This window comes from Rhipicephalus sanguineus, chromosome 5, assembly GCF_013339695.2.
Source record: "Rhipicephalus sanguineus isolate Rsan-2018 chromosome 5, BIME_Rsan_1.4, whole genome shotgun sequence".
Lineage (NCBI taxonomy): Eukaryota > Metazoa > Arthropoda > Arachnida > Ixodida > Ixodidae > Rhipicephalus > Rhipicephalus sanguineus.
Genome location: NC_051180.1, coordinates 114350085 through 114371469, shown reverse-complemented (window position 1 = coordinate 114371469; position 21385 = coordinate 114350085).

Below are 21385 nucleotides of genomic sequence, written 5' to 3'. Positions count from 1 at the left end.
CGAAGAAACTCCGCAAAAGACGCACTGATGCGTTGTGAATCGCCACGGACGTAAAAGACGGAATAACAACGTTCAGTTTTACCGATTTCCATAGTTGTCGTGCGAAGAAGAAAGGCGAGAGCGCTGGATACGGGCCGTTGCGAGCGTGCTGGGTAAGCGAAGTACCCGCGTTCTCCACAGCCGGTGGCATGAATGTGTGGCTCTGCTGTTGTTTTGCGTAGCCCTGATGCAAAGCCGTGGTAACCTTGACTATGAAGCTCAGCAGAGGCTCTGACCGCGGTGCTTGTCGTGTAACACGAAGTGAGCAGCTAGAGGCAGATGGAGACGCGTGATACGCAAACCACGACGAGTTGGTCGTCACAACACAGCATCGCGGACGTACGTACGTTTTGAAGGCTTAGAGTTCTGGTTCTAACTAGCTAACACCACGTGCGTCATAAAAGTAAATCGCACAATGCTGGTCGTGACCCCCATCAGGTTTGTTTCGCCCGTGTCCTTCGCGGTTGCCGTAGCTATCTCGGAGGCCACGGTTTTGCCTTTGGTTGTACCCCGCGAAAGTGGACACGCACGTATCCCCATTTGCCGTACATACAAACGGAAGACGACCATCAAGAGACCATTTGAGGATGCGTAATAAAACACTCCAATGCACAGGAAGCAACTGAAAAGGCGAAAATCGCCGGAGTTCGCCCCTGATGAACCGAGTTTTGTACCACTGATCGTAAGATGCATAGCTAAGTAAATTGATCGTGTATGTAGGTACTTTATCGCTGTGGCATACGTATATACCCGATTTTAACGCATTTAGGCTCTAGAGAACGGATGTCGGAGGGCTTGCCTCGAACTCGGTGTCGTGTGATGCTCGCTTGTACTTGCGAGTTGCAGCGCGCGGGAATAACTAAAACTTATTTTGCATTGTACTCGCAGTTCGCTTTGATCAGCTTCCTTTGTTTCTGAAGCGTGGATTGGCGGAAGAAGCTTTCCAGGTCCTCGATTTTCAGGAAACCGCGCCTCGACACCAACGAAAGAGGAGGGTTATATTGCGGCCTATGCACATTCGCTTGCGGGCGGCTCTCTTTGCACTACCCAGTTAGTGCCAGGGCTACGATGAGGGCGCTGGTGGCGGTGTTTTTCGCAGCGCCGCCTGGGCAGACTCTGACGTCTATGTTGGCTGTCACGCTGTCACGGTGGCTCTCCGAGAGACGCGGTGTCTGGAGATGGCGCGTCTCCGTTCGTGGCGGTATGCGTGCTACCAAGGTGGACGCGTCACTGCGACTCTGCTGCATACGCTGGCTTTAAAAAAAAAGCAAGCAAAAAAATTCTAATTGGGACCATAGCACTCACTAGCTCGAAAGGGGAGGGCCTTTTAGGGTGTATTTACCGCAAGAGCGATTACAAACCTGCATGTGCCAGTGGAATGAACTACGAAAAAGCTCATCTCTATGAAGACTCCATGGATAAAGTATGTTTAAGGAAAAGTGTCAACGCGTTCCGAGTGTTCACGTGCTCTTGCATGGACGCGAATAACGGGAAATTCGATATTGTTCCATATATCTACTGCTAGCGCTCTCAGATTTCATTTTGCGATGTCCAAAAACAGCAGTGACAGACACTTTAGCAGCACGCGTGTGGTTGTCACTGAACATTGCTTTATTACGCACCGTGCGACGCTCGAAACGAGCTGTGAACAGCGTGTCTGAACAGATGACGTCCGCCGATGATTCGCCGCCACATTTTCACGCTACCGATTGGCCTGTTAAGAGCCTCTGCGGAGAGCGCGCTTTGCCGTCGAGCCAACTTGCACAACCGAAGCTGCGTCGACACCGTGCATGGCATCGTGGCTTACACGGCGCGCACGCGCAAGTGCTGTTTATTCAGCAGAATAATTCTTGGTCCGTGGTTGTGACTTTGGCGGTCCCAAGATCAAGTTGCACATGTTATGTAGCGCCGACGGTGCGACTGCCGGCGTTGACGCGCCCATACCCAACACTGACGCAGTTTGGCTCATTTTCCTACGATATTATCATAATGGCGCAGTTAATCCAGTTTGGCGCACTTTGGCGCAGTTGGCGCAGGAGTGGAATCAGTCTGGCGGGAAAAATTCCTCAACTCATTCCTTAAGTTTAAGGAAAATAAAAATGAACCAAAATAAGCCAGCATTTCGTGCGACACGCGAAGCAGTAATAGCGATGCGATAGCAAGGCATGAAACAACCAAATTGACGTTAGTATACGTAGTTTTATGCGCCCTATTTATTGTGGAGAACATTTGAAGGAAACAGAAAAAGGAGAAGGCAGAGAGGTTAACGAGAAACACTTCCCATACTAGGTAAATTAACGATCTCTGTGCGCCCAGGCAAATACGAACACATCTCAGTAGAACCCCCAAGATTTTGGTTTTGCAACGTTGGCTTGATGAACAAACACCACAGGCAGAATTCATAACACGCGTCGAGTTGTTTCTCGTTTTTTTTTTTTGACGCTCGCATGGTAACACTTAGTTGCCGAATTGCCAATTAACATTTTATTCATAGTCGAGTCATTTCATTGTAATTCATTGTAAAATTTAGTTCACTGTTAACTGACATTTGATTCAATTGCATACCTTGGAATTGAATTGATATTTATTCAAGTGTACAAAATTACACTTAGGAATGAGCTAGTTTAATCCACGTTACCCACCTTTAATTCCCCTTAATTCACATGTGATTCACCATATTCACTAATCATCACTTCTCATTAATTGGCGTCCCCTTACTAGATAACGAAAACTTCCGTTATCAACGGGAGACGACGAGAGGCAGGACTATAACGAAATGGTAATCGTTTCGAGCACAGGTGTTCGCACGATTTCGGGCTCAGCGAATGTCTGCCAAAAGCCTCACAGGGTCCCTTTTGCATTCGCCTAAGACGACTACAAGGTGAAAGCCATCTCTTTTTCCTTTTCACTCGATGTACTGATCCCCCCTTCTCTCCCTTCCGAAAGCTCTCTACACCTAACGTGGCTCTGCACGGCCTCCGTCATTGGCCCACCTTTGACCAAGCGACGATGTGATGTGATGACGTCATCATGTGACACCAGGTTATGCGATGTCATAGTGACTTGAAAGTCACAAAATGTGTTGATATTTGACTTCATGATGACATTATATGGTGACGTCACGTGTTGATCTTATGCATCACTCGTGTTGACAGCGCCTACGACTCCGACGGTCAATTTTCGCTCTTCACGAAGCATCTAAGGCTTTCGTCTTCATAAACCGATTAAGGATGCGCCATGAATGACAGGAACCGGCGATGGCCGCCGTCAGTGTCGAACGCTGGTAGGTACGTCTTCGTGTAAAGTGAGCGAGCAACAAACCCGCTGATGCCTTCGAGCGAAATTATCTTTCTACAAGGCGCTCGCGGGAGCTTTATTCCTAGGGCACGGTTTCGTGCCGATCCATTTGTGACAGAATTTTAGCCGTGGCTTGCGGTCAAGGAAGCCTCGACGAACTTCATGTCGGTGTGACCGAGGCACGGTAAGACCTGTGGAGAAGGTGCAGGTGGTAAAGAAAAATAGAGCGAAAGAAACTTTCAATAAACATCTATGAATATGTGCAGTGTCCTGCGCTTTTAATTGCCACACTTTTATTTGAAGAATATAATACGCTTGCTGAAATTATAGTATCTATTATTTCGATACGCATAGCTAACTACTGCTGGCATATTCATTTGCTTGTGCAGTTCGCTGTTTAGAAGCAAAGGAGCTGTCGCTGTACGAAATTGGCCCCCATCCGAATGTGACGTCCACGACCAGAACCAAACCCACGACCTAGAGCTTGGTAGCGCAACAGCAAAGCCAGTCACCTACTGCTGTGGGTCACTGACCCCCGCATTCTGAAACAATCACAGACTCGAATAACTTCCTTCACTTTAAGAGTTGTACACGCGCCGCGCTTAGACTGAGAAAGACGCCACACTTTTCAAGAATTGCCGCAATGCTTTCACGAAGCGCAGCGACAACTTCTGTCGAGAGGTGGCGATACCATCAACTTTCTCAAGTCAAGGTGGAGTACTGAGTAGCGGAACGTTCCGTAGAATAATGGGGCGAGAAATTTGTCACGAAATCCAATGAATGACAGTTTCGCATTCAGTTTTTGCACTGTGTATACGCGGTGAAGAGTTCACTACGGACTCCACCCACAATGCCGTACCGCATCTGTCCTCTGCGCCACCGCCCTGCTAAGCATAATAATAATTGTTGGGGTTTAACGTCCCAAAACTACGATACGATTATGAGGAACGCCACAGTGGAGGGCTCCGGAAATTTCGACCACCTGGGGTTCTTTAACGTGCACGTAAATCTAAGCACTCGGGCCTCAAGCATTTTCGCCTCCATCGAAAATGCTTGAGCGTGGCTTGTCGCGGGTGCTGAATAAGGTTTCGGTCGTAGTTGGTCAACACTGTGCTGCATGGGCGGAGCATGGATTTTCCAGAACGCAGCTTGCGAAATTGAGCATACCGTAGTAGGGAGCCTAAATGACCGGCCGTATGCAGGCGCCCTGTACCGCAGTATGTTGGCCTGCGCCCCTGTGTCCACCTTTACACGCGTCGGGTGTCCATCCATGAACGCCTTCACGATCCAGTCTCGCTGCCCCGAGATGCTTTCGACCCCCACTGTCAAACTATTAAAGTCTTCTTCCGACTCAAAGTCGTCCAGACAAGGGTCGTGGAGTGGGCCACACAGATCGCCGTCAACCTTGGGTTGATGGCCATATAACACGGAGTCGTCCGCAGCTGCTCTCTGGCGAAATAAATTATTTCCATCCATCCATCCGACTCGTGTGCTGCTTGCTGTCCATCGCCGGAACTTGGAGCGCTAACTTCATGAACCCTAGCACTTCTGCAGCATGACGCGAAGTGATATTTCCCCTCGCATAATATACAAGTCTTGTCCCCCACTGGGCATCTTCGTTTATGAACCCTTCCGCAGTAGCCTCACCGACCGCGAGTTCCGTTTCTCTCCCGCGTTCCCGATAATCCAGTGACACGGTTCACGTTCACATCGCCGATGGCAGCGTTTTCAAAAGTCCTGTTTTGCAACGCCGCTACCTCCGCCGCTTTGCAAAAGTCAAGCTCCGTCCACTGACCAGAGGGAGCTGCGTTGCTCGCAGTGCTAAGGTCCCTAGATAAAAAGTTTTCAAGGTAGCGACACTCATTGCTCTTTGCGCCGTCCTCCTCACTCTCGCTCCTACTCTCCTTTTCTCCATCACCTGCGTCTGTGATTGGTGAATTCGTTACACGTGATGTTGTTAGTGGATGGTGGTGATATTTATCATAAAGCAAAAGGTTCAAAACGAGCGCATGTACATATGGTTCCAGTCGAATTCTCGCCGCGATGATAGACGAAATCGTATCCAAGACATAAGCTGTATACTCGCGGACACCTTTTCTTGGCAATGAAGCGAAGGCTACAGTGCCAAATCGCGTACATCCTACCACCAGTGAAGGTAGTTCCACAATTGCATACGTATTTTCTAGGTTAAATGTAAAAACTACTCCTTAATTTTCTACACGTAGCTCTTTGAGACAGGAGGCAGAACGCACCAGTAATATATTCGTATTTATGTCACTTTATACGTTGTCACTTTGCGTTTTTGCACGCGTGAGAAAGTCCCGCCTTTTACGTGTACCTAAAACGCTGAGCGGCGTCTGCGTCGGTATGCAACGCTGATAGCGCAAAGCCATCTCTTACCACAGCAGTACGCGACGCGGGCCAAACCGGACTACATCGCGTAGCAGTACATGTGCAGAAGCTCCGCCCCCGTATCTTTCCCTTCATTCCCAAGAAAAGCTGTTCGCGAGTAGAAGAGGAGCGTTCCAGTTGGCGCAAAGTCATGCTTCGCCGTGGATGTTGAATACGTGAAGTGCTTGCCAATTTTTGAAGAATGCCGGGTTGCTGTGCTGGCGGCTGCAGCAACAAAACAGAAGTCGGTTTCTCGCTCTACAACATACATCGTGGTATCCGGAATAGTGCACGCCGTGAAGTGTGGCTGCAAGACATTTCACGCGAGGACATCCGTGCAACGCCGTCGACGCGGCTTTGCGAGGTGAGTTGATTTGTCGGCTTTTGTTGAAGCAGCGGGAGGCGTTGGTTGAAACGCTACAGAACGCGCGTCTAACGCGCGTATAGTACGTGACCTCCGTTAGAAATCTTTGTGCGTATACACGTACTACAGATGAATACAGCTGAAGTGAATGCACTTTCAGGAGCATTTCACGCCAGACCAGTTCGAGCCACTTGCTCTTGAATGCGGCATAAAGAAGCTCAAACGCGACGCCGTGCCAACGCTTTTAAAGCGTTCACGGCAGCGAAGGCGCACGAAAAGGCCTCTGCCGACAGGTCTTTGCACTGTTTGTATTACTCATCCTGTTTTAACGCGATAGCGTTAAAGAGCTCGTATCGCAGAAATTCCGCCGTCGGCGTCGGGGCCGTTGGTTGTGAGCGAAAAATCATCATCTTGTCCGTGACCGAAAAATCGAAAAAGCTGCAAATAAAATAAATAATAAAAATGTTCGGTCCGAGTGAGAATCGAACCCAGTCCGTCTGCGTGGCAAGCAAGTGTTCTACCACACAGCCACGCCACTGCTTGGAGCTGCACTGAAAATAACTTTCATGCTACCCAAAACTACGCGTCCTGTATACAGGTGTCACAGTACGAGATGTAATATGGCAGTAATATTGCGTGGTACAAGCCTACATTGCCATCGGGCGTTACACCACGTCAATATCATAACGACTTGGTGGTTTAAAGGCAGCCACCCATTACAAAAGGCACACGCATTACTGCGCGTATTCCCTTAAGACCACGTAGTGGGTGCATCGCAGCTTCGAAAAAGGTTCTCGCGCATAATTGCTCCTGGTTTAAAGCATGCTTCCCATTACATAGGGCACACACCTTATTGCGCGCATTCTGTTAAACACTCGTAGTTTTCGAAGTACGCGTTTTGGGCAGGATATTGCTATCGCGTTCAACTCTTAAAGGCGAAGCTTAAGCGTCCCCCAAATTTTATCTGAATAATCGCACTGTTCGATATTTTGTAGGAACATTACACGTTTAGTTTTTAGGTAGACAAACATAGCTCAACGAAAACTTCCAGCAACTCATTCGACAGCTGTGATAGTGACTGATTCGTTATCCGTTTGTTCGTCCCTCTCATCTTCGTCGGAATCAGCTGTATTAAATACATTTAAATCATTAATCCCTGCACACATTCGTCTAGTGCGATTGATATGGGCGCCAGGTCATCGTGGTATTGTTATAAATGAGATGGCTGACTCACTCGCGCGAGCATCCCTTGATTGTCCGATTTTGACAGTCATGCATCTAACCGCTTATGTTACAGCGGCGAGGTTCAGGAAATTTTGTCTTCTTGATGATTCATTAAAGATTACAATACCTAATCCAGAATTTTCGCATTTGCACTTTGCATGGGACAATAAATGGTGTCCAACGCGTAAATTGGAAGTCTCCATAATTAAATTAAGATGCCGTATACCACCGCTTAATTTCTACTTAAACAGGTCTGGTCTGCTACCATCCCCTTTATGCTCCAGCTGTGATGAACCTGAAGATATCGACCATTTCCTACTAAGCTATCGCCGTTTCAAAACTCAAGGGAGAAAGTGTTTTGAAATTTTATTCGAAAAGTTAGGAATCCCAGTTAGTACTCCGAATATTCTGTCCTTTGGGGCTGCTTCATTGGAATTTAGCGACAGGAACGTCTGCGAGGCCCTCTGCGAATTCTTGTGTGATACAAGGAGATTACCTTGTTAAGTCATTGATTAGCTCTGTTCCCCCCCAAAAAAAGCTTAAATTCAGCATTTCATTAATGAACGACATTAATTTAACCTACTTAAGAATCATGTATGATCAATAATTTTAAATAATTCGAAAAATTCTATCAATTTTTTTACTTTTACTTTTTAAATTTTACTGCGTATAAAAAACTTCCTCATTTTATTTTTTTTTAAATCACGGTTCCTTTTACCCTGCATAGGCCTTAATTTTTCATTTACAATACCGCCGGCTTTTTGGCCAATCCCCCGTAGTGGGTAAGAGCCAGTACAGAGATACAAGCAGGCAAGCAAGCAAGTCACGCATCCTGCCGAGATTGTGTACTACGTTTTACTCGCGTAGTTTATCAGTTACTTCTGGAGGCGGCCACGACTTACGGTCAAACCGTTTACGAACAGTTTGGAAGTATGCCAGTGAGTAATCATGTACGACATTTGCAGAAGTGCTTAATAACGAAAAATTGCCGTACGCTGCGAAAGCCGTTACACTTCCTTTATTGCACTCACTGATTTCACCGCGTTGATTCCTTTGTCGTTTAGTTTTTCGCGTAGTCTTTTGTTACATGACGATCTGTAGAGATGTAAATTGTGAGCGGATTCGGTATATTTGCTCAAAAAAAGGAAAGGCGGCGCTCTCTATACCCCCTCTCTTTCCTTTTGTTACGCAGTTACTGGAGTGTTTCCGACTTTTGTCGGCCAGTCTGGAATCGTGGCATATAATTGGCGGAAAGATCTCCACCGTGCGATTCACCATTGATTACCGAAGCTTCGACATCCTCTTTGGAAGAAATGTACCCCAGTGGCACCAACATATCCTTAAAGTCTTCTTGTCGTTATTCTTGGACGTGACATCTTGTGTTGTGTATCACCTGATCGTGCATTACGACACGACTACGAAGAAGTTCTACCACTTCCTCTCAACGGCTGCCTACGTGCTGCTTCTTGTGGGGAGCCGCTTCCTATTTGGCATGGGATTTCACGGACTAAGGACTCCACAGGTAAGCCTTTTATGATTATTCGTTCCACACCTGTGCGGATAGCAATCACCTGCTGCATCATTGTTACTCTGTTTTGTACGCGCTGTAAAAAGTTAGGCAGCATGCTTCATTTGAAGGCAAAAGGCTGCTGCATACTAGGTAATGCCTTAAGTAATACAATCGGGGAGGTGGTTAAGGCGGAGAGGTTGAATAGAGTAAAATACGCTATCTCTATAGGGCTCGTTGGGAGCACGGCTCGGCGCCCGTAGGAGGACGAAAAAGTGCAGTAAAGATGGGAAGTGAGGGGATGAAGATGAGGATGGCAATGTGGCGTCCACAGCCGATGACGAGGCTGGCGTCCCCGACAGCTTGTTTTGCTGTCTTAGGTTCCCAAGAAAGTGAAGCATTGCCTAGAAGACCTGGACGTGGCTGAGTTTAGCGAACAGGAGGGTCACTGTGTAGCCATGGGTAGACTCCGGCGAAATAGTGCTGCGGGGACCAGACTTTTTGCACGACATAACGAGCCCAGTGTGAGAGGCACGCATTAAGCGTTCTCAGTCATTGGTTTTGTTTCTTCCTCCTCCCCTGAACACTAGGAAAAATCCCAGCTTAGTTGATTACATTTATGCAGGATTCCAAATGCATTCCTTCGTGGATATTCTGAAGCGCTCGCCCCATTCCTCGCATACATTTTTCGTGCGTATTTAACATCTAGATCTACCGAATGACTGGCGAACAGCACGTGTGGTGCCCGTACAAAAGAACGGAGATACTGCCCTGATTACAAACTATCGTCCGATCTCGCTCTCTTCTTCCTGCTGCAAGATTCTTGAACAGATTGTTGCAAATTACATAATTAAATTTTTAACAGACAACAACATTCTTTCTTAATTTAAGCATGAATTCAGGAAGAGCTTTTCTACGGTCACACAGCCACTGTAAATGACAGTTTTGCAAGCGTTTATTTTATTTTATTGACAAGAAGGCTCTTATATATACCCGAGTGAACAGAAAAAACGGTGAAAAAAGGGTGAAAACAGAAGCAAAGAAACAACTAAACATCAACTATCACTGCGCCTCCTACACCTTCTCGCGCATCCCAAAAAACAAAGCTCCCTGTCAGACAATGCAACTGATGTCTTGCTTACGCACATGCTCCTTTCGCGCGCCATCTGATCCGCCTCACAGATTATGCGCTCGTGCTCTTCTTTAATCTTATCCAGAACTGTGGACACCGTTTTCTCTGTTCACTCGGGTATACATAAGAGCCTTCTTGTCAATAAAATTTCAGTTGGAAGTCAGCGCTTGTCCCGTGTTTTTTCCTGTCTGCCGTGTGCTATTTTCGCGATGTTAACCTTAAGTATGCACAACCAACTAGCCCAGTCAGCCACTTTATTAAGCACCATAACCACAATTGACGTTGCACCGCCATTACGCCTGCATAGGCTGTTCTTCCAAACCAGTTTATAGACCTGGCGTGGCTCTGTGGTAGAATACCTGATCGCCACGCAGAATGCTTGGGTTCCTAATTCGCGTTTCTTATTTCGTGCGATAGTGGTTACGGACACCGGCGGCGGCGGCGGACAACTACGGCGCCAAAAACGGCCGTTGAAATGATCTCATAACAGCTTTCGCTGTAAAAGAATTAGGCTGACCCCGCGTGCGAGGTACCGCAACCTAAATATTTCGATCTAGTATCTTAATTGTATGGATGAATTACAATAGATTCTAGAGAATAACTTACCGTGTCGTTGCAAGGCGCCAAACTCGTTCTCGCTGGTCGCCAGGAGTCGTAAAGGTGCATTCATCATTGAAGACTACGCTCTTCCATTGCTCCACAGTCCAGCATTCGTGTCGTTGCGCAAAATCGAGCCGCTTTGCTTTGTTTGTGGCCCTAAGCAAGGGCTTTTGGGCAGCTGATCGACTCCTTAGGCCGGCTTCAATGAGCCGCCGACTCGCAATAGACCTTGAAGCCCTCAGCTGCAGCCTTTCTCGAAGTTCTTGACGCGACGCGCGGGGGGCATACACCGCAGCCGCAACAATAGACATGTCCTCATCGTCCGTTGTGGCTCTTGGTGGACGTCCGCGAGGCGCATCCTTAATTCGTCATTCATTCTTGTACGCTTACAGAATCCTATTGAGCGCTTTAAGAGACCTTCCTGTCGTCTCTGCTATGCTTTTTTGAGTGTAGTTTCTAAAGCATAGTTCAATAATCTTCAGTCGCTCTTTTTCTGGTATACGGGCCATGGAAAACTAGGCGAACAACGCAGGACTGCACTGCTCAGACAAAAAAACTTGAATGAGATAAGACAGACGACCCCCAGCTTTATTCCAACCAATATGCATCCTGTAAACTAGCGCGTGTCTGCAGAGAGCCGCGCTATTTCACCAATGACCGAAGGAAGATGACATTGCATATTCGCTTTTCAAGATTTTTGTTTTATATTAAGCAGTTTAAAGAGCGCCAAATCACCGCCAAGGCCCCGTCATTAACGAATGGGGCATGCTGCGATTGAACACATCGCTGACACTTTCCGCTCAATGCCGTCCAGAATGAGCGCTGTCATCGCTGCCGCAGGGGACATGACGAGGTATTAAATGAAGTTGGAAGCGTGACGCGTGCATTTCGGCGGCGGCGAGCGAGTCCTGCCTGGTGTAATGAAATGCCTTCGAGAAGAAGCATGTCCAAGTCATTGTCTTGACCTAAAGCATTCTTGTATTCTTCCCACTTGTCGTATCGTGTCACACCCGCATTGCTGCACGGCAGTTACTGCTGAGTGTCTTGTTCTTCTTTAGCGCCAAATAAAGACCCCGCACAATGCGCACTCATGTTGGCGTCTTTCTCCTCGCAGCGTATTGCGGTAGCACACACAGTGAAGAAATATACGCGCACGCACTCAGTACGAGGGTTTTTCGAAAGAGCAAACAAACTATGCTGTCAAAGTTTCCAGGACACCTTTATCGCCACTAAAGGCTGAGAGGTTGGTGTAGCACAACGTTTTGTACAAAATAGCGGCGCAGTTCCCACAGTAACGAGGAAATCCGCGCGCTGCCCGACAATGCGGCCAGCGCGCGCCGCCGTAGCAGACGACGCGGTTCAACACTACTGCCATCGAGCGTCTGCGCAAGCGCGAGCTGCTGCTGGCGCGCGACTGCCGCGCTCGCCTCATCTCGATGCCACGCGCTCCGAGATTTCCCGTAAGTGTGAAGCGGCCGGTACATGCTGAGCCACTTGTCCACATCAAAGTACTCCCTTCTCAGTGAACCGGTATCGAGCGGTTGCGTTAAGGTGACCTACTCGGTTGTTGTCGTTGGGGTCGCCGACGTAGTTGGCGAAGGCGTGTCTTCACCCGGAGCCATGGTAGTAGACTTAAGGAGGCGTCCACTGCGGAGCTCCGTCGTCAAGGAAAAGCACCCCGCAGCTCCACCAAAGATGTTACGTCTAAATAACAGCACTAAGCAGCAAGCCACTGCACAGCTCTTGTTCCCGTTCACCTATATCTGTGGCTCACACACACTGATGGGATTGGCGAAGAATAGAGTGGGTTTATCAAATTTTATCAAATATTTATTTATTTATTTATTTATTGAAAATGCCTTACAGGCCCGAAGGCATTGGGGGGGGGGGGCTGCAGTGAAATCAGATAATGACAAAATAACAAAATCTCTCATATATATATATATATATATATATATATATATATATATATATATATATATATATATATATATATATATAGTGGCTTTTTTCTCCACAGGACAGCTCACCCAAGAACGTCAACTTCTTCACCTTTTTCCGAGACGCCTTTTCAGAGTATATCCTACTGTGCACTATTAACGTCGGTCAAAACCACGCAACAATATTATTCTGTTCTTAACTTTCTTGTTTCATTCTTTCTTCCTTCATCTTAAATCGACAAAATTTAACCTTTAATTTATGAATTGTTTTTAAAAATACCCGGTTCTTCGCCAATCCGTCAATGTGGGTGTGTGCCATAATTTCAACGACTCCGAAAAAAACATGAAGTGGACCGCAGTACTTTACGGAGCTTTCCTTTTGGAAGCGACGAGTACCTATACGGGTTGACCGTGTACGAACTGAACGCCCGCCAGGATGTGAGTAATCATGTACGACATTTGCAGAAGTGCTTCATAACAAAAAATTGCCGTACGCTGCGAAAGCCGTTACACTTCCTTTTGTTGCACTCACTGTATTCACCGCATTGATTCCTTTGTCGTGTAGTTTTTCACGTAGTCTCTTGTTACATGACGTTCTCTAGAGATGTAAATTGTGAGCGGAATCTGTATATTTGCTAAAAAAAACACGCAACACTCTATATATATTTTTTTTTTCTTTTGTTACGCAGCTGCTACAGTCCTTTCGCCTGATTTCTGGCAGTATGGAGTTGATGCCAAAACTGTGGCACGTGGTTGTGTTCAAGATCGGAGCCATACGCGCCATCATCGGTGGGCTATGCATTGCACAGCTGTGGGGAAGAGATGTACCGGAGTGGTTTGCACATCTGCAAGAAATTTTAATTTCCGTGCTTCTCGATACCATGGCCAGTATGATGCTGCACTTTGTGGTCTACTTCCCCACGTCAACACATCGAGGACTACACTACGCCGCGACGTTTTCGTACATCGTCCTGGTGCTCGTTAGCCGCCGCATGTTCCGTGCGGGCTTCTCAGGTTTCGCTAACCCACAGGTAAGCTTTTTATGATTATTTGTTCCACTCCTGTGCGCATAGCAATCACCTGCTACATCATTGTTGCTGTGCATTGTACGCGCTGTAAAAAGTTGGGCAGCATGCTTCACTTGAAGGCGAAAGCCTGCGGCATACTCTGTAATGCCTTAAGTAATACAATCAGGGAGGTGGTTAAGGCGGAGAGGTTGACTAGAGTAAATACGCTATCTCTATAGGGCTCGTTGGGAGCATGGCTCGGAGTCTGTAGGAGGACGAAAAGGTGGAGTAAATATGGGAAGTGAGGGGATGAAGATGAGGAGGGCAATGTGGCGTCCACAGCCGAGGACGAGGCGGGCGTCCTCGACAGCTTGTTTTGAGTGTTATGTTCCCAAGAAAGTAGAGCATTGCCTTGAAGACCTAAATGTGGTTGAGTTTAGCGAGCAGGAGCGCCTCTGTGTAGCCGTGGGTAGACTCGAGCGAAGGAGTGCGGCGGGGACCAGACTTTTTGCACGACGTAACGAGCCCAGTGTGTGAGGCTGTTTTTCCAAACCAGTTTAAAGACCTGGCGTGGCTCTGTGGTAGAATAGCTGATTGCCACGCAGAATGCTTGGGTTCGATTCCTGCTGGGATCCTAATTTTAAATGCGAAGCATTTCTTAGCGAACTTCTGCGACTTTGAGCGTATGTATCTATCTATCTATCTATCTATCTATCTATCTAGCCGCCTACGACTTTGTGCTCCCCTGGCCGTTTAGTTAATCGGATGTATACCAAAATTGGTGTGTCATAACATGGCCTTATCACGAACATAAATGAGCGGTCATATCATGAAAATCATGACACGCATGTCATGAACAGCATGATTTACATTCCACGGCCTTTGGGCTCTTGCGGCCGTTCCGTTAATTTCATATATACCAAAATTAGTACGGCGTGACAAGAGTTCATGACGAACATAATGACAGGTCCTAAAATGCAAATCATGACACGCATGTCATGTGCAGCATGATTTACATGACATGGTCTCGGGGCGCTCGCGGCCGTTTAAATGAAGGGGTACATACGAAAACTGGTATGACGAGACATTTCTGTATGACGAACATAACTGACACGTGGTAACATGAAAATCATGATATGCATGTCATGTATGATATGATTTACATGCCACGCTCATGGCGTACTCGCGGCCATTTCGCTAGATTGATATACACCAAAATTGGTACTGTGCGATGTGACTTTATGAAGAACATGAATAACAGGTGGTAGCATGAAAACCATGACATCCATGACATGTATGTCATGATTTACATGCCACGCTCATGGTGCATTCGCGTCCGTTTCGCTTGCGTGATATACACCAAAATTGGTGTTACGCGACACGACAGTATGACGAACGTAAGTGAGACGTGGTAGCATGAAAATCATGACATGCAAGTCGTGTACGACCTGATTTACATGCCACGCTCATGATGCGCTAGCGGCAGTTTCAGTATTGATATACACCAAAATTGGTATTGCGCGATGTGACTGTATGAAGAACATGAATGACAGTTGGTAAGATGAAAACCATGACATGCATGTCATGTATGTCATGACTTGATTGCCACGCTCATGATGCATTCGCGGCCGCTTCGCTAGCTCGATGTACACCAAAATTGGTATTGCGCGAAGCGACTGTATGACGAAGGTAAATGAGACGTGGTAACATGAAAATCATGACATGCATGACATGCACGACATGATTTACATGTCATGCTCATGACGCACTCGTGCCGTTTCGCTTGCTTGACATACACCAAAATTGGTATTGCGCGACGCGACTGCATGACAAACGTAAATGAGAGGTGGTAACATGGAAATCATGACATGCAGGTTATGTATGTCATGATTTACATGCCGCGCTCATTGTGCATTCCCGGCCGTTTCGCTAGCTTGGTATACACCAAAATTCGTATTGCGCGACGCCACTGTATGACGAACGTAAATGAAAGGCGGTAACATGATAATCATGACATGCATGAAATGTACGACATGATTTACATGCCATGCTCATGGCGCACTCGTGGCCGTTTCGCTAGATTGATATGCACCAAAATTGGTATTGCGCGATGTGACTGTATGAAGAACATGAATAACAGGTGATAACCATGAAAACTGTGACATGCATGCCATGTATGTCATGACTTACATGCCACGCTCATGGTGCATTCGCGGCCGTTTCGATACCTTGATATACACCAAAACTGGTATTGCGCGATGAGACTGTATGATGAACATTAGTGACAGGTAGTAACATGAAAAACCATAATATTCATGTCATGTATGGCATGATTTACATGCTCTACTCATGGTGCACTCGCGGCCATTTCGCTCCTTTGATATACACCAAAATTGGTATTGCACGATGTGACCTGTATGACGAACATAAATGAGAGGTCTTAACATGCGAATCATGTTATGCATGTCATGTACGGTATGATTTACATTCCACTGTCATGGTGCGCTTCCGGCCGTTTTGTTAACGTGATATATACCAAAATTGGTATGCCATGACACGAGTGCGTGATGAACATAAACGACAGGTCATGTTATATACCAGAATATGCGTTTCATTGGCATGGTGTACACTAGATTGTGCATGCATGCGTGCATGGCAAACATGCGATATATGGTGGACTAGATGCCATGGCATGAATGATTTCATTTGGCTCAAAGACAAACAAGGGCGATGTATGCAGCTCTTATTTGCTGGCTGCTTCGCATTACATCGATTTCCCACAGTGCGTGGGATCTGCCGAATTTTTCATTCTTTCCATTCGTCGGTCAAAGCTGCCGACGTCGGTTTTTCTTAACGCTCTCGTATTTAAATTACCAATGTCTGTTGTCGCCGTTCCTCGGAAGATGTAAACTGTCAATCACCTGTGGCGCATACCCGTACAACGCGGCTCGTGGTAAACAGGTATGTGCCACACGTGTCCGAGGGAAAGGATTTCACGACGTACGCGACAGTATATTCACGTTATTCATGTCATGCCTCGACAGTCATATTTGTCAAATCTTCTTACCCTCCCATGCCAATTGGGTCTACACGAAGTTAAGGAGGCGATTATGAGAGCACCAAGACGTTGGCGGCTAGATAGATAGATAGGTACCAAGATAGAAACGCTCGAAGTGCCAAAGGTTCCCTAAGAAATTGCTTCTTCTAGCTATTCTGGATGGAATTCCGCCCCTAAGCTCTTTTGACGTGAATATGAATGTGAATAGCTCGCCGTTAGTATGGTGGAGAGCGTATGCTGCGTGAAGAGTGGTTTAACGCGTCGCACCGCGGAGTTGGGTCCGCTGTTCAAATCAACAGTCGCGCGCTTCCGAAAACTTTTCTTCTGACCTATTCTTCATTGCTGGTTTTGTATACAAACACATACCTATGCGTGTACAGAACGGTGACGCCGGCGTCAAAAACCCACCGAGAGTTCCCATATAATTAAGACTCACTCACTTTAGAATGTATTTTGCTGAGGCCTCACTCGGACTCAGACTCATCAAGATTTTCCTCAACTGGACTCACTCAGAATCAGACTAACGGCTACATCTGAGTCTGAGTGAGCCTGAGTGAGTCGACTCATGAGTTAGTTGGCGTAAAATTACATTTTCGATCATGGTGTCAATGCTCTTTAACGTCAATATCTCATATAATCATTTGTCTACGACACGCCTTTTTATCTTGTACATTCAATATGAGTTATCAGTGGTTTCAATTCAGTAAGAACATTTTTATGAATTTTGCGACTCACACGAGACAATGTTATCAAGAACTTCCCGTGTGAAAGAGCTTGCGGGGGGCGAGAGTGAGGTTCATGGCACTCCCCTAACCCACGCCTGTGAGCAATAAAATGAGTGGCGCATTAACGCTAGTGCGTTGAAATATGTGTGAGTATTAATGTAAGCCGATATAAGGCTGATGGTAATGCTGAACATGAGTAGATCGGACTATAAGTCGGCAATAAAAAAGTGGAGCTCACTCGGACTCACAAAAGAAATATTTTTCGCTTAGAGCTTACTTAGACTCAGACTCACCAATATTTTCTTCAACTGGACTCACTCGGACTCAGACTCACTAAAACTTTCCTAAACCGGACTCACTCCTACTCAAGCTCACCAAACATCATACTAACCGGCTCACTCAGACTCAGACACACGGCCCGGTCTTAGTCTGAGTGAGTCGACTCATGAGTAAATTTGCCGAAGTATGAACAGGACCAATGTTCCAGTTAGCTAGTACCACCGGCTACGTTCTAATTACGGCATAACCGTATTGGTTCTCGTAACATCGACTGCCTTGGAAAGCTTCTCATAACAGGGATTCCCTCATTGCATGGAACCTGCTCAATTTTTCTCTTGTCAAACTATGACCTGAAACTTCGCTGAATGTGCCATTAGAATAAACGCTTTTTATATTTCACGACAACAAGCTGGCAACAAAAGTATTTTTCCCTCGTGCTAATTCATGTCTTGTTGAAGGGTGAACTTGTCGGCTAGTAGATTGAACATATCGTTGACAACATCGAACAAACTTCAGTTGCCGATCAGCGCTACGTGTGATTGTGTCTGTGTCTTTACTGCCGTCGTCTTGCGCGCTGTTCCCCTTCGATGGACAATATCTTTCTCGCACGCACAAGGCACTCGACAGAAAGCGGGGAGGTGAGAAATTATTATATGTTTTGTGTGCGCAGTCTTATGGCGCGCACTTCATAAAAACTAATATGCTTTTCACTCATTTCAGGAGGCGGAGCTGCAGCAGCATCTTGGCAACATCGACGGACCAACATCGCCCTCTGCCTCTGCCTGCCCCTGACATTCGGCGCGCTCGAGGTGGACGTGCACGTGCCTTTGTAAGTTGCCCCTATGGCACTGCCTTTCGTTCGTACTAGCATCTAAACTTATTTAATTCCGTGATTTGCGGCTTCAAATTGAATGTTGGTACGCTAAGCCTGGCAAAAACAACCTTCCTAACTATCCTCATTTTCGCGGCCTAGGGCTTGAATTGCGATTTTCATAATTGTGCATTTCACGTACTTGAAAACATAAAGATATAAAAATGGCACAATAAAATTAAAAGAACATTGCGTCGCGCAAGAACACGCATAGATAAGCATATGCTATTTCATGATTGCGAATGCTAACAGTCACATTTCTGGCGTGAATAACAGCAGAATCTTGGCGAGAGGATGACAATAGTGCACCCCTTCATAGTGATCCTTAGCGACGTTCGCTTGGTTCACCGTTGCCGTGTTCCGACACAGTTCATTAAAAATTGCCACAGACCCAGGTACTGCGGAAGCCGATCTTTCACGAAGCAGTCAGTAAGAAGTGTGAGCTACGGGCCTTTGTCTGGCTTGAAGACAAGTGTTAATCAAAACACGTCGTTGCCGTGTTCGAGTTCAAATAGAGTGGTTTCGCGCGTTATGCGAGCTAGCGGTGCACGTTCACAACTTCCGATGCTTTAACGTAAGCTATAGCATAATGTTATATAGGTAGACAAACATGCGATAATAAAGATATGTCAAGACATCAATCAATATGCCATATGTGACATGACATGTATGTTAGGTAGGGTCTGACATTCAGGTCAGACCCTACCTGGCTGCAATGACATCTTGTCATTCAGACCTTACCTGACATGCATGTTTGAAATTACAAGATGTGATTGCAGATAAAGCCCCTGAAACTTCGTAAAGTAGCGACACTCTCCTCCTCCACTCTCGCTCCTCCTCGGTCTCCTCTCCTTACACTCTTTTCGAACGTCGCGCCACCTGCCTTGTTGCTGCGTAAGAGACGGCCTTTCGCGGAGATAGCGCTTGCTTGCCAGGCAGCGCACTGCAAGCATTATAGCCGTCTAGCTCTCAATATCTTTCTTGCTTTAATTTTTGTTTAGGGGATGTTAGTGCTTTTATATAGCACCGGCTACTCTTTTTCGCAAATAGAATTCGGGAAAATCGCAGCAATGAAAAAAAATTGCATAAAAGAGCGCCAAGGGAGAGTTCGTGTATCTTCTTCTAGGGCACGAAATGTCTCTCCGGTGGCTTTGCACATTTATTAACTGCTCCTTTGCTGTTTGATCAATTAACGTGATATATTTGGACAGCGTTGGTTGTTTCGTCAAGTGATTAAACGCACCAGCCGTATTGCGCAAGTGCGCCTTGTAGATGTATCTGAGATACGAACTATATCGCTGAATGAACGAGAAAGCCAACGTAAAAACTAGCATGTCACCGTAAACGTTTCCTTCGAGAGTCTTCCACTCGCCAATATAAACCTTCACACGAAATACCACGTAAACCTAGGCGCGAAATGGCACGTATACGTGGTGTTCCTAAACAATGGACGCCCCTATACGAGTGGTTGTGAGCGCACTCTTTGCATAGCTACCTTCGCATCGCAAGTCCATCGGCTGATCGGTCTACGTAAAAGGGCCAGAGAAAGCTATTTCCTCATAATTAAACGAGCACGCAACAAAAACAAACGGAGAGTATAAATCTTAATGCGAGTTTTCGCACTCCAGCTTTGTTTATTCAAAAGAGCTGCGCCGTTGTTTAAATCTCTGAAGTTTCGCAATCACATTGTTTATCGTCAGTCCCCGTGCATGATGCGATGCACTAACCATTCAAACCAGTCGGCGCATCACGTATTGCAGAAATGATGTATTGTTGGGAAAGAAACAAAGTAAAGACCCCACAGACGCAGTAATGAAACGTGCATGAGAGATGGCGACGTACTGCGGTGCGATGCCCGCTCTACTATACGGCGTTAGAGCGGGCACCGAACTTCACGAACCTCGACGCATACTTACAGTATGAGGGACTCGCAACAATCCCTTACGAAAATCCCTGAAGCTCTCCCTTATTGTCTGCAACCAAGTCTTTTGTCACAACTCGTTGTGCTTACCGGACGGTAATGAGGAGCTTTTTTCCTCGCTAGATTTCTTCTGACTCACGAGGAGAGAAGCCGCTGGCAGCCGACAGCGACCGGTCTTGCGAGAACTGAGTCACAGCACAGCACGCCGATGACAGTGTATACATAAAAACATGCGCTGCACCAGCGAGCACGCTTCACGAGCAGAGATGGCAGTCGAGAGCGACTGCAAACAAACCAGCGCTGCGCGCAAACCCACGTGACGGCAGCTGCCAATATCGCAGTCACTCGGAGAGGGCGGAGGCGGGAGAAAAGAGAGGAGGCACGCTTTTAAGCATCTTGTCGCTCTTACGAAGTTTTCGGGGCTTTAATATCACCATCTGTGCGCTTAGATATATCAATATGCTTCATAAGTGATGAACAGGAACAGCGTATCTCCCGTACATCCAACACAGTGCAGCCAGCCGGTTAAAATTTGTTGGCTAGTGCCTGATTGACAGACATCTGTAATTTATTGTTTCATGGTATGAATTCTGTAATATCACATCACGAGGACGTCGTGCAGAAATTTTAAAGTACATTTCATTACCGACATCATAAATGAGGACATGCATTCCATGTCACCCTTACATACAGCAAAAGCGACACCATTTGGCCACTGTTCTGTTGCACATAGTGCCTAGAGTGCGAGTGCCGACATAACGTCAGATTGTATAGAACTTAGGCATCACAGCGTAATGACAAACAATGAGCCATAGCCAGCCCCTTAGCATAGTGCAGATTTCCACAGGGCTTGGGATCTGCCAGATTTTGTAGCGTGAAATTGCAACCACAATTCACGTAATTAAAAAATGAAAGAGAATATATGCTGCTTGGTATGCAAACTTACGGACTGCACAGATTTCCGTGTTTTTTTTTTCTTCATTTCCAGGCCGTCTTATCACCCTCGGTGTTGAAGTGGCCATCCTGATAG